We start from the raw sequence: 12,680 nt of genomic DNA on the forward strand, positions 1-12,680 counted from the left end.
CTGGTACTGAGATACCATGAATCAAGTCACAGCACCACGCAGGTTTGGCCTGGCCAAAAAATGGTTGGGCCATGTCCCATGGTTTGGCCATGTTCCCTCTCCTTCTCCCTCCCCCCACACCAGCTCTACAGCCTATGAGTTTTGCCAAAGCTGCATACTAGCACCAAAAACCAACCCATTTAGGTTTGTGCAGTTTAAAAGTTATATATAGTAAAAAAAAAAAAAAGGAAATACCCAAGGAAATCTGCATAAAATAACTAGGGGTACTGGCATATTTTGAAAGAAATTTTTTTAAAAAAATGTACACACAACAACAGCTTTCCCTATTTGTGGCATCATTTCAGTTTAGGCAATAGGGGGGTTTGGTTGGGTGGGAAGCTAGAGATAATTGGTTTGCCTCTTGAAGAGGCAAAGGACCATTCCTCCCTTCTTGCTACCCTGTTCTTCAGTAGGGGGAAGGATCAGGTCAATAGGGAACACAGGCCTTTAGGCACCCACATACCAAGACAGTGAGCATGTGTAAACACAGAGATAGACTCCATTTTTCCTCATTGGTGAGTCAGGCCAAGGGCCCATTTCTGCACATCTCACAAAGGAGGGGAGCATACACAGGGATGTCTGAGGGAAGGAGTCACATATTAGAAGTGGAAGTGTATATCACAGAAGGGGAAGCCATAGTGGAGACCAGTTATCTCCAGGGCAGGCGTCAGACAGGTTACTGGACAACCTGGCTATGGGGCAGATGAGCATGTATGGGACTGATGTTCTCATCAAGCAAGACAGGGGATGCGATCATAGTGAAGCATTTGGAGGATAGTCAGTGGGATAAAATGGTCTGTAGGGGAAAGCCAGATATCAAAAGGGAAAGGGAAAGTTTTCTCCTTGCAGTGGGTTCTACTAGCTGTTCGATTACCCCCAGCCACTTCCTACAGCAGAGGCTGGCAACATGCACCACCTCCCCTATATCTTGTTTAACCTTTGTTCTTGACATTTCTGGTCAGATAAGGGCCTGTGACATATGTCGTTCCAGACAGCTATTTTAGGAGTTACACATTAATAGCGTCATGAACATAGGAAAGCAGATATGTTCAGAATATTTAAAAGAAGAACTAGGCTGGGGGAACCTATATAGTTAGAGCATTCGTCTTTTCTAGGTAGGGCCTGAAGCGTGATTTATTTTGGCCCGAGCTAGAGCAGACAAGTGCTCTAAGTGACATATTTGGTGGGTTTGACTCAACCCCTCGTGGAGATTATTTCCATTCATAAAAAACATCACAGAAATTGGGCCCAGTTCTTATTATCACTGAAGACTGAGCTGGTTTAGGGACCAAACTACCAGTAAATAGTTGTTAGCCCTGGAGTGGATAGCCCCTCCATATTAGTGTTGAGACAAGGAAGCAGAGCAGATGGGGAAGATGATTTTTAATGTCTTATTCCACACCCATCACTTTAGCATCTGGGAACCTGAGCATTAGCTGTCTGACTATATGTTGGCCCGTAGTTTTTAAAACAAAACTGCACTATACAGAGGACTTCCTGTTCTATTACTGTCAGTGAAGATATTTTAGAAGAAGAAAAGTCTTCCTGGCCCCTTGAACCCTGTCCTGTGCAATCTCACAATGATTCTCTTCCCCCTGCAAAGGACTTAGTTGTTCACTCTTCTTTAGGGTACAATTTTTTTAGCCCCTCAAGGTCATCCATCTGGGAGCCTGGGTGCTAATTCCCACAGGCCTTCTATCTCAATGCCTTCAGGAGTCTGACAGTCCTGAGCCTGCATACTACAAGCCAGGCAGGCTTACCCTTCTTGTTCTGAAAAGTTTCACAGCTCTCCTCTTGGGCTCTATGCTAATTAGTCAGCCATCCCACCTAGCACTGGGAAAGCACAGTATCACTAAGCCTTCTTCTGAGCCTGTATCTCGAGCAGCTCTTGATAATTCTCCTTTCCTGCTAGGAACACCCCCTCTTAACTAAACTCTGGTAGCCTTTTATCAGGTACAGGTGCTCCTTAGTCAATTAGCTGCCAACCAGCCACCTAGGCAGTTAATTACTATAGGTGGCTCAAGAAAGGCTTGTTCTCCTTATAAAAGCCTGTCATGGATAGACTGGACCCTGACTCTTCTTAAAGGGGCCAGCCACCCAGACAAACATCTTTGATGAACTGGCTTATAAAGTTGTCACCCTTAAAACCTACTTAGTTCTATAGGAAATTGCCCACTAACAATTTAACAGCCAGGTAGCTGGGCAGTAGGACTTTCAGATGTTTCTCTAATTTGTTTATATACAAATCAATTCAAAACCATCTAGTTGTGCCTATGTAAACACCTTTTTGTTGTTGTTATACTCACTTGTTGCATCTTTATTATTTAGCTTGTAAATTCTTTGAGGTATGGACTGTGTTTTCTAGTCCAGGATGGTATAGTTTTAACATAAAGGACCCTCAATCCTAATTCTGACCTCTGTGTATTACTGGAATAACAATAGAATGGATTAGCAAGAATAGAAGATATTTCACCTAGTGGCTAAAGCAGAAACAATAGAGATGGAAAACCTGTTACATTTAGGGTTAGATGTAAATCATTTCTGTGTGTGCATGTGAGCACATGCTTTCTAAAATGCTAGTTTTATGACTTTACAATGTTGTCATAACCCATTCCTATAAAAATCAGAATTATTTCCCTGATTTTGTGTCTGGCTAGTTACAAATTCACTCACAGACAGGGTTCTCATCAGTGTCAGAGCCCAGCAACTATCTGTTTCATGTCTCAATCCTCTTGCCTGGTATAATTTAGTTTTTCTCCTTCCATTCAACATGATGGAGTCAGACATATTGCCAGAACAGGATATAACAATGCTTTTCTTTGCTTTAAGCAGGAGAAACATTTACATGAAACTGCTTAATATTTCTACCGGATCATTCACTGGAGGAACAAAATTAAGTCTTTCATCTCCCTCAGAGGAAATTTAATTGGCTATTGTCAACATTTTCAGTCTCATGTAAATTTCCTGTTCTTTCTGGGGTTATTCATGTTGCAGGAGGTTAACAACATCATGTATCCTCAGAGCAGTACAATGTTTATAGTGACATAGTAAATTTCAGTGGTATGTAGCAATATGGAATGTTCCTCCATAAAGTGTCCCCCAGGGCCATTGGTCTCTATTTGTAGGGTCTTTTCTGATGGTCTGCAGAGTCCTTGTCATATTGATGCTGGGAAGGTGGAGGCTGGGGAGATGGCCCCCAAAAGGATTTCCTCTAATGAACTGGTATAAATGAAAACATTTGATAACCACTGATATAAAGCCCTGGATGAGTAAAAAACAAGAGGCTCTGTTATCTGTTCCTTAAGCTCTGTAGAAGAAATCCAACCCCATTGAAGTCAATGACAAAACTCTGATTGAGTTCAGTGGAGGCAGGATTTCACCCCTTGTATTGTTCAGAGTTTCTGATGGATGGTTATGTTGTTTCTTCCTTTCTCTCAGTCTCCTCTTCCCTCCCCACATGCCAGTATTCTCATACTTTTGCTTTAGAAATTAGTTCCTAGCATTTCTATCTTTCTAAGGAACAAAGCCTTTTTTAAACATAAAACAGTTTTCAGAATTTTTATTGTTGAACAGTAAAGGCAGCGGTTATCAAACTGTGGCGTGGGACCCCAAAATAGGTTGCAACCCTGTTTTATTGGGGTCACCAGGGCTGGCTTAGACTTGCTGGGGCCCGGGGCCAAAGCAGAAGCCCAAGGGTTTCAGCCCTGGGTGACAGGTTCAGGTTACAGGCCCCTTGCCTGATGCTGAAGCCCTTGGGCTTCGGCTTTGGCCCCTGCACCCAGGACGGCAGGGCTCAGGCAGGCTCAGGCTTCAGTCCCCCCTCCTGGGGTCATGTAGTAATTTTTGTTGTCAGAAGGGGGTCGCCGTGCAAGGAAGTTTGAAAACCCCTGAGTTAGGGGATTCTCCTTTGCAGATAAAGATACTCCTAGCTAATCCTCTGGTTCTATGATTGCTAAACCGGTGTTTACTAGACTCTTTATTTTAAGTGTGGCTGTGATTTTCCTCTGCACTATGAAGGAAATTCTGAGACTGCTATCAGATTTTAACAGGCTTCTTTCTTGCAGATATTTTAAAGAATGGTGGCAATGCTGTAGATGCTGCCATGGCTATTGCTGCTGCCTTAAATGTCACTGAACTGTGCGGTACTGGCGTAGGTGGGGCTGCTTCTGTCTCTATTATGATGCAAACACAAAGCAGGTGCAAGGTCTCAATGGAAGGTAAATTCCGAAGATTAGGACAGAGAGTAACGATCCTGTGCTGGAGTCAAATGCAGTTGAGAGGAAAAATGCTCTGATGAGTTCATGGTCTATTTAATCCATATCTAGATGCAGATTTTAAGACAAGTATAAATATGGAGTAACTCCTGATTTAAAGGAAGTTATTTTGGTTTTGCACTGTTATAAATGAGAGCAAATCTGGCCCAGAATCTCTCTGTTACTTTCTGATATTTCTTCTTGCACCTTCCTTCCTCTTTAGATTCCCTTCCATGGAATTAGTTCAGATGTGTGAAAGAAAAGTGAGTGTCTGTGGGTTGAAGACCAGGGATGAAAAGGGCAGTATCAGCAAGAGATTTGTAATTGTTCTGGGAAGAAGCAGGTGGGTGAAATGTTACTGTCAGGCACAGAATTATTTCCAGACCACCCTGCTGAATTGAGGCCAGTTTATTACTCTTGAATCTGGGGCTCATAAGCTGTGGGTTTTGCTGATCCAAATGCTGATTTTTGAGGGAAGATTAGGTCTCTGGTTACAGAACATCATACCAGATTAGAAAAAAATGTTTTAGTGATGGAGTCTCTGCAAATTTTCACTTGTCACTGGCCTGACTTTATTGCAAATTAAAAATAAAAGTAATAACATTAATTACCTTCTGATTTAGTCTTTGCTCCCGTAAGCCCTCTGTGTGGGGAAAGCTCCCATGGGCTTAAAAAGGGATTCCATGTGCAGAAGGCTTGCAGAATTACACCTCTAGGGTTCATTTTATAAAAGCACAATCCAGAGCAGAAGGGAAGGTCTTTTGGATTTCCTTGTAATAACTAAAGACTTTTACTCATTACTAAAAGTCACGGGAGGCTGATACAAAAAAGGGAAGTGTTATTTGTTAGCCAGATTGGAGTGGTTGTGGCTTTCAGAAATGCTTTTGTTTGAGGTTGGGAAAATCCTCCTTGTATAACAACAAAATTTATTCATCTGTTGGGGACTGGATGACTCCAGAGAGAGCTCCCATTGAGTTCAGAGTAAGGGCCAGTTGACATTTAAAAATTAGATCAACCAAGCTATGTTGCTCAGGGCCGTGAAAAATGTCACTCCCTGAGTGCCATAGTGTGGTCAAGCTAATCCCCAGTGAAGACTCAGCCAGGTCAAAGGAAGAAATTCTTCCAACGATTGAGCTGCCGCCTCTCGGACAGATGGATTAATGACATCGATAAAAAAACCGCTTTTGTCAATGTAGGAAGCGTCTATGCTACAGTGGCATAGCTGCAGCCCCATAGTTGTGCGATTGTAGTAGCTGTAGCGTGGACATGGCCTAAATAAAGGCCCAATCTTGCTGCCTTTGAAATTAGTAGCAAAACTCCCATTGACTTGAATGGCAGCAGGATTGAGCCTTAGACTCTTCCATAGAAGTCGGAGCAGCTAGTGCTCAGCTGCCACACAGGATCAAACTCTAGACGGCTATTTTGGGTGAGTTAGTTCAGATGAGAGGGTCACCGTGAATCTGATCTTTCAGCCCCTTATTCAGGCAAAGCTCCAGTTCAAACCACGAGGCTTTCCTGGGATTGTATAAGTGTAACAGAGCAGAATTTAGACTGATTTCAATAGGAATTTCACCAAAAAAAGGTGTACAGAGTTAGGCTCTGTTTACACGAGGCTTGAAAACATACATAACATCATTGTCATGTCCTCTTTGTTCATTTTTACATGAGTGCCCTCAGGCTGAGTTGTTTAATGCCTTTTTTGAATTACAGTCGAACTTCCAGATGGCTAGCCAGTCTCCAGCACCAGTTTCACTGGAGAGACATTTGTTAGGGAGAGGTCAGAGTCCAGATTTGCACCTCATTTCCTTTTCAGTTGTTTGTTTAATTTTCCTATAGTTGAATTCTATTCAAATGCATTATTCATAACGGCAAAGAAATAACTGTTTTTCCACAGTGGACTTTTATTGTACGTGTAATCAAGAAGCTATAAAGGAGACAGGCAGTTGGCTTTATAGCCTACCAGAGAGCATTACTGTGGAAAGAATATCACTTCCAGGTGCCCTTACATTCTTGTTTGTTATGGTCATGGGGGAGAGCAATGAATACTCTAATGCAGATAACATTGATTTTTTTCACCTGTCTGCAAAGTATCAGGAAACTATTTTAATGATGTAACTCTGAGTTATATCCAATTGTACTAAGGGTCCTTGGGCTCTCTGCTGGAAATACCATTAGAGAATCCTTTCCCTTGGAAAACATTTTCCATTATTCATTGCAATAATTTGCACAAACTATATCAACGATATAAAAGTGATAGCAAAATAAAGATAATTTCTTCGAAATAAATATGAGATAAAGTGTGATGAAAAATTAAAACACAAGGGTAGAAGGAGAAAATTACATTGGTCTGGGATCCTGGACTTGCCATACTGAATACTGGAACAGGGCCCAGAAACATTACTAATTGAAGGGACCAGTGACAATTTGAAGGTTCAGTTTTTCCACAAGTCACTAAGGCTAGAAATGAAGTTCCAGGGGAATTTTGGCTCTACAAGGACTGTAGGATTGGGCCTAAATGCTGTATCTCATTGGAAACCTGCTGACTAGCATGATACAGCATTTACTTCTACTCCCGGTGGTTCATAAGATGTCAGACTTTAAATCTACATTTTTCTGATTTCCATCTTACCTTCTTTTGCCCCATTTCAGTTCTGATCTGTTTATAGCAGTGACTATCTCAGAAACGGCTAGACCCCAGTATTTTATGCAGGTGGGAAATCAAACTTTCAAAGAGCTATATCCTGTGAGGTTCTGATACACGCATTCTCAACTCCCATGGACATTCCCAGTGAGTTGTCGGTTGTGCTAAGACACCTCACAGAAAGTGTCCCTGACAGGATGACTGCTGACTTTATGACAGAAATGAAATAGAGGAAAAGTCAGGGTGGCAATTCAAATAACTTGTTTTTGAATATGGTTGTCGACTAATGTGTTTTATTTCATAGGAGTTTTTGCAGAGTAAGGACTGCAGGATGTGGGCCATAGTGACCTGTTTTGTGGAAAATGGGACTTTGTTATAATTGTTCCAGTGCGTTTCCACGCTGTTGCTGGACTCGCTGAAACTACTGCTGTGCTGTGCTTTCGGTGATACTATCACTCTTTTGTCAGCTGAACCTGATGGCCTGATATTTTGTTATGTTACGTATGCACTTCTGTTTGCCTTGCAGTGGCAGGTCTCCGGGGGCATCGACCACTGAGCTGTTAAAAGTGCAAGTTTTAATGAGACAAAGCCTCTTTCTCCATTTCATGCTCATAATATCACTGTGCCGAATACAACAGCCAGCTGGTACAAAGCTGTTTCCCTATATGGAAGCAAAAAGGTGAAGCTCAGTGAAAATGTTTGTTTAAAAATGTTGTTTAATACACCTAGAGATTGTTCTAGGTACAATATCAATACAAATTCTGCTAGCAGTATTGTAAGTTTTTTTACCCATTATCTTATCTTCGTTAAATCTACTGTTTAATCCAGCTCTGTTTCCTTTTGATGTCTGTGTCTTCTCTTTTTCATGGGAAAGAGCTACTGCCGGTTCATGGCCAAGCTCCTCATCATGGACAAGGGTTCTGCCATCCCTTTTTGGCCAACACCTTTCACAGAATCATAGAATATCAGGGTTGGAAGGGACCTCAGGAGATCATCTTGTCCGACCCCCTGCTCAAAGCAGGACCAATCCCCAATTTTTGCCCCAGATACCTAAAAGGCCCCCTCAAGGGCTGAACTCACAACCCTGGGTTTAGCAGGCCAATGCTCAAACCACTGAGCTATCCCTCTCCCCCAGTGAGGACACCTTTGGCATAAGGAAATCTGATTTTAGATTACAGTCCCTGGGACATTTGGAACCAACAGAGTAACCAACAGGTGTTTTGCTTTGTTTGTAAAATTAAACTTATTTTAGCATGCATCTCCTTATTAATGTCATAACTGGGATGTGGGTGGTCTGACCTAGTGGTCAGAGCAGGAGTCAGGGAGGGTCAGGTAACCAGGAGATCAGAAGTAGGAGACAAACTTAACAAACACAGGTCTGGATGCAAAAAATACGAGCAAGTAACTCTTTAAATGTTTATTGTATTCTTTTAAAAAGTACATGATTTGCACAACTCTACCTTTCTCCCCAAAATTACCATGTCGTATATCCTGCAGAAATGTGTACATTCTTATGGGACAGGTCTAATAGATATACTTTTTGTAAATGCTTAACATTTTTTTTCCTTTTGGTTCTTAATCTGTCTGGATGATTAAGGAGAGCAGTTCACTGAACTTCAGTTGATTAGTTGTCTCCTGTTAATATTTAACAACTTCGTACCAGATTGTAACCTGTTACTTAAGGGAACACTCCCTTGTTATATAGAGAGATGATACACCTCATCACACTGTTTGTCCTTTCATCCCTTCAGTACCAGCTACCTCCTGGGGAAAAATGTGCTGGCTGATCCACCATTGCCTTTGAAGTGCTAAAACACTGTCACATCAAAGAGGCTGTGGTGAAACCCCAGAGTGCAGCAGCTAAGATTCATAGGGCCTGATTTTGATCTCATTTCTGGTTAACACCACCATTAGCAACTCTTGAAGTCATTTGAGTTACACTGGTGTGAGTGGAAAACAGCTTTGTGAAACCCCTATTAAAGTCAGTGGGACTCTTGCCATTGACTTATATGGGGCCAAGATTATAGCTGTACTAATTGGTCTTGTATGAAGAGTCTTCTCCTGAATAATCTCATACTACCTGTTAAAAAACTCATTGAACATATTTCTCATTTGGAGAGGTCATTTTTCTGTATACTCCATCCATTCTTTCTGTAGATGCACTCTATTTTAAATTATAATCCTGAGACCACTGCTTAGTATGATGACCAATATTGTCTCATTGTTCACTTGTGGTCCTCCATCTGTCTGTCTCTATCCAGCTGTTGTGTCTTGTTTTATAGTGAGATTGTAATATCTTTGAGGCAGAAACCAGCTTTTTGTTCTGTGATTGTAAAAGTGCCTAGCACAATGGGTTCCTCTGTTGTACTTCAATACAAATAAAGAATAATATTTCTTGAAAGCTGAACAAAAGAAATTTCATAAAGGTATAACCAGTATACCCACATCTTAAATTCCAGACATAGATCAAATAAAGCTATAGTAAAAAATACGGCAGATTAATTTAAATTTAAAAAATCCTCAAATGTAAACTGTGCTGTCAGCACCAACTACAGCAATCACTAACCAGAAATGAAATTAATTATGCCCTCAAATTCCCTATCCCTCCCAATGTTTGTAATCCTCTAGTAAAGGGGCACATAATGCAGACATCTGAGGTCAATAGATTGCAGTTCTCCCACAGCTATTACCCTTTCTGTTCGCAGACTTTTCTCTACTTGGCTTGTTCAGCAAGGGCTATATTCTCAACAGGATTTAGGCACCTGACTACCACATTAGGCATCTAAACCCCAGAATCAAGCTCCACTGGTATGTCCAAAACCCTGCCGAACCCTGTAGCGACCTAAACTCTCTCGGTGCATAAATTTTTCCAGTAAAAGTTCCTTAGACGCCATGTTTCTGCTATGACCATGCACTCTGCAGTTCTACTTTGGATGAATAATTAAAGAATCATTGGAGCAGGTGGACTGGATGCTGTCTCCCCCACAGCCTGGGTGAATGTTTGAATCACAAGGCCATAGAGTCATTCTCATGCTTGTGCTCGTTCTCTCTGGCCCAATGACTCTCTGATGATTTATCCACAGTGGAACAGCTTCAAACAGGGGAAGCTGAGGGTGCCCTGATCCAGAATATTCCATAGCCTGGTCGTTAGGGCACTCACCTGGGAGAACATAAGAACAGCCATACTGGGTCAGACCAAAGATCTATCTAGCCCAGGCTGGGATCTATCAGCATTACACAAACACTTCCAGCAACGTCACAGGGATGGCCTTTGTGACAGCCTTGTGGTTAATATGAGCCTAAAGCTTAGATGCTCCCAGGAAGCTTGAAAAAGTAAAGTCTGTAAAACTATAGGACAAATCCTGCAGATTTCTATATCGGAAAAATATAGGATTCCCATCTTGACACAGCCCCATTAGGACTTCAGTTCCTGGTGATTTGAGATTAGTTTCACAGTAGCAGCCGTGTTAGTCTGTATTCGCAAAAAGAAAAGGAGTACTTGTGGCACCTTAGAGACTAACAAATTTATTTGAGCATAAGCTTTCGTGAGCTACACGATGAAGTGAGCTGTAGCTCACGAAAGCTTATGCTCAAATAAATTTGTTAGTCTCTAAGGTGCCACAAGTACTCCTTCTCTTTTTGAGATTAGTTTATTTGTCTGTTTTGATCATTTGAGTTACATCTAGTCATCATGTAATCAGTCATTGTTGTCAGACTATAGAAGGAATAGGAACCATAGGCTAGATAAGAGAGGGCAATAAATCCAGATGTTCCTGAATCTAAGAACAAGAGTCCGCCATAAGAAAAATACCAAAGAAGGCTTCTCTGTAAGTGGCAAAAACATGAATTTAAAAAAAACACCTAAAATCACATTTGAGAGTGAATGTTTCACGAAACTCTAGTCTCTGTCACTTGTCAGTTCATTTCTTTGATTTTTCCCTTTTTTTCTAGTTGCATCTTTTAATATTTAAACAAGATTTTTTTTCTTTTTTTTATTTGTAGAAACTTTGGGTCTATGTACTGCTTCTGGAAAGGAGAAACTTTGTATCTCTGAAAAGGAGTACAGGGCAAGCTGAGTGTCTCCCTCATCTTTGCCAAAACACATAAACTCCAGGGGCCAGATCTTCAGCTGATGTCAGAGGTCATAGCTATGCAATGACGGTACTGTGACCATTTAACTAGCTGAGAATCTGCCCTCTCTTGGTCCAGGCCTAGGCCTCTCGTTATGGAGCCGAGAATAAACAGTTCTGAATTTTGCAAAAGGTAAATTATTTTTCTAATTGGATTCAAGATTTAAAAGTCTTAAATTCAAATATTTCCCCCTTTCATTAAAACGGATGTCTCTGATCACACCCTCTCAATATTAATGAGCTTCAGACCCATAGGAGAAAGGCTGCTGGTTGTCCTGGCGCTAGTCAGTAGTGACACCACCAAAGGTGAAGGAGTTAGGGTGCTTTAAAACCAGTGTAAATGAGAGGGGAATCAGGTATAGAGAGTTTTGCCTTTGGCCTTCAGTAGTAGCTGGACTGGGCCCTAACAATGCACAGTGTTGCTTAGAGACTTTTAGTTTTTGCTCACAAAGGCCATCCCTGTGACGTTGCTGGAAGTGTTTGTGTAATGCTGACAGATCCCAGTCATCGGCGGGTCGGATCGAACCTGGAGCTTCTGGAGTTTAGTGCATGAGTCTCTACCTCATGAGCTAAAAGCTTAGTGCATGAGCTAACTGGCTGTTAGCTAAGGCTGTAGAACAGACTCATTTTATCTGTCTCTCTAAGTGGTCACGGTGCCACTAGATGGGACAGAACACCACACCCAGAAGATGTGTGGATTACATTTGCTATCATTAAACAGGCAAATTATTCCTCCTGCATATGTGAGGAAACAGGGTGACAACTCCACAGATTCAGAAACTGGCTAAAATCCATTCAGTCAAGGCCTAACATTATTTCATCTTAAACGAGTATGCAAAAATGTTAGTGTTTGTTTGCTTCTCTATTTTACCCTGCTATCTCTGGCAACTGTGCTAGTAGAGACTCTGTGAAAGGCAGGAACAGACTCAGGAAACACCAGGGTCCTAAAGACTTCCTTTAGTAATTTTGACAGGTTTCAGAGTAGCAGCCATGTTAGTCTGTATTCGCAAAAAGAAAAGGAGTACTTGTGGCACCTTAGAGACTAAATAAATTGGTTAGTCTCTAAGGTGCCACAAGTACTCCTTTTCTTTTTAGTAATTTTGAGTCCAGTATATGAATGAATAGTTTTTAAACTTGGTAATGATTTATCATTAAAACTTTTAAAGTAGCTGGGACTATTTCTCTCAGATGTAACCGTATGGCTGCTGCATTTTTTTCAATCTGAAAATGTGTTTTTTTCATATTGCAAGTTTTCCTCTTTAGAATTTAACATTCTAAAGCCACAGTAAGCATCCTGGCTTAGTAATGACAAGCTATGGTTGTTGCTATTCCCTTAAAGCATCTCATTATTGTAGCTTAATAATGCACCTTGCCCTGTCTTTTGCCGAGTTATATAGCTATGGAATTCCCTTCAATTCCTAACATTAAGTTATTGTGACCTATATGCTAGTTCTTTAGTATCTGTCACACCCTTGCTTCTTTGAATAAATGCATTACACATACATGGACATATAATTATAAGTCAAAACTACTTGCCCTACCTGCTGAAGCACTAGTATCTGTGATACCCTGGCTTCTTCATCTTAATAAACTTAGTTTCTCTTTACCTGGCTTAGT

General features: G+C 41.2%; 1 pseudogene; it reads left to right on the forward strand.

Moving 5' to 3' along the window:
- Positions 1–614: 614 nt before the first annotated feature.
- LOC140916994 (glutathione hydrolase-like YwrD proenzyme) overlaps positions 615–12,680 on the forward strand; it is a 35,579-nt pseudogene continuing 23,513 nt past the window's right edge.

The sequence above is a fragment of the Lepidochelys kempii genome, chromosome 9 (genome assembly GCF_965140265.1).
Source record: "Lepidochelys kempii isolate rLepKem1 chromosome 9, rLepKem1.hap2, whole genome shotgun sequence".
Lineage (NCBI taxonomy): Eukaryota > Metazoa > Chordata > Testudines > Cheloniidae > Lepidochelys > Lepidochelys kempii.